Genomic DNA, 2,500 nt, shown 5'->3' on the forward strand with positions numbered 1-2,500 from the left:
CTCTCTCTCTCTCTCTCCTCTCTCTCTCCTCTCTCTCTCTCCTCTCTCTCTCTCTCTCTCTCTCTCAAAAATGTTCTTTCTCTAACGTTGGATGTTCTGTAGGTTCATTCTCTCTCTCTCTCTCTCTCTCTCTCTCTCTCTCTCTCTCTCTCTCTCTCTCTCTCTCTCTCTCTCTCTCTCTCTCTGTCAAGAATGTTCTTTCTCTAACGTTGGATGTTCTGTAGGTTCATTTTCTCTCTCTCTCTCTCTCTCTCTCTCTCTCTCTCTCTTCTCTCTCTCTCTCTCTCTCTCTCTGTCAAAAATGTTCTTTCTCTAACGTTGGATGTTCTGTAGGTTCATTCTCTCTCTCTCTCTCTCTCTCTCTCTCTCTCTCTCCTCTCTCTCTCTCTCTCTCTCTCTCTCTCTCTCATTCAGATGTATATGGCAGAAACTTATATTTGCAACAAACTTAAATTAGCTTATGTTATACTTTTTTCAATACTCTCTCTCTCTATCTCTCTCTCTATCTCTCTCTCTCTCTCTCTCTCTCTCTCTCTCTCAGATACGCTTCAATGGAGTAAGTAATCGAGTATAACGAGCTGTGTACTGACGCAGTTACGCAATTGACCTCATCTTATACGCATCGAATTATTAAATGATTAACAATTAATTCTACCTCTGTTTGCATCTTTCATTTTCTTAATTGCTAGTATGCGTAGAGAGAGAGAGAGAGAGAGAGAGAGAGAGAGGTAAAATTATCTCATAGGTAGAACTACAACTCAAGTTATGATCGCTCATACTAGGTTGGTTCGCTGTCAGTGATCAGACGAAAGTCTCCCATCATCACCAATAGGTTGTGGCCAGCGTGGTGATAAAAGCTGGCCAAATCCCAGACATGAATAAGGACATGTCTGAGACCTTTGTTCTGCATTGGACTAGAAATGGCTACATTTTGTTGTTGATGTTGTTGTTGTTGTTCTTGTTGTTGTAGTGTGTATTATATATCTATCTATCTATCTATCTCTATCTATTTTCAATTCTTCTACTATTACTCTCTTCTCCTTCTTCATCATCTCCTACATTCTCCTCTTCTTCCCGTTCTTCCATTGTTGTTGTTGTTGTTGTTGTTGTGGTGGTGGTGTGTATTATATATCTATCTATCTATCTATCTATCTCTATCTATTTTCAATTCTTCTACTATTTATCTCTTCTCCTTCTTCATCTTCTACATTCTCCTCTTCTTCCCGTTATTCCATTGTTGTTGTTGTTGTTCTGTGTATTATCTATCTATCTATCTATCTATTTTCAATTCTTCTATTATTTCTCTCTTCTCCTTCTACATCTTCTTCTATATTCTCTTCTTCTTCCCGTTATTCCATTGTTGTTGTTGTTGTTGTTGTTGTAGTGTGTATTATCTATCTATCTATCTATCTATCTCTACGTATTTTCAATTCTCCTACTATTTCTCTCTTCTCCTTCTTTATCTTCTTCTACATTCTCTCCTTCTTCCCGTTATTCCATTGTTGTTGTTGTTGTTCTAGTGTGTATTATCTATCTATCTATCTATCTATCTCTATCTATTTTCAATTCTTCTACTATTTCTCTCTTCTCCTTCTTCATCTCCTACATTCTCTTCCTCTTCCCGTTATTCCATTGTTGTTATTGTTGTTGTTCTGTGTATTATATATCTATCTATCTATCTATCTATCTATCTATTTTCAATTCTTCTACTATTTCTCTCTTCTCCTTCTCCATCTTCTTCTATATTCTCTTCTCCTTCCCGTTGTTCCATTCCTCTTGTTGTTGTTGTTCTATTGTGTATTATATATCTATCTATCTATCACCATCTATTTTCAATTCTTCTACTATTTCTCTCTTCTCCTTCTCCTTCTTCATCTTCTTCTACATTCTCCTCTTCTTCCCGTTATTCCAATCACGTAACCGAACAGGGCAAAAAAAATATGTTAATTAAAAAATTAATGACTTAATTAAAACAAGTGTCTGTTGATGATTACGATAATGAATTGATAATGACATGATGAGATAATTGATGGTGAAGATATAGAGGCTTTAAGAGCTGTATGGAAGGAACCATTTAATTAATTATATAATTAAATAATCAACCATATACTTGGTTATTTATATTATTAAATAATTAACTATATGATTATATAATAAAATATATACTTAAATAATTAACTATATGATTAAATATTTAAGTATATAATTAAATAATTAACTATATAATTAAATAATCAACTATATAATTGAATAATTATCTCTATGATTAAATAACTAACTATACAATTAAATAATTAACTATATAATTAAATAATTAACTATATAATTAAAAAATTAACTATATAATTAAATAATTAACTATATAATTGAATAATTAACTATATAATTGAATAATTAACTCTATAATTATATAATTAAATAATTAACTATATAAATAAATAATTAACTATATAATTAAATAATTAACTATATAACTGAATAATTAACTATATAATTGAAT

Source organism: Palaemon carinicauda, chromosome 32 (assembly GCF_036898095.1).
Source record: "Palaemon carinicauda isolate YSFRI2023 chromosome 32, ASM3689809v2, whole genome shotgun sequence".
NCBI lineage: Eukaryota > Metazoa > Arthropoda > Malacostraca > Decapoda > Palaemonidae > Palaemon > Palaemon carinicauda.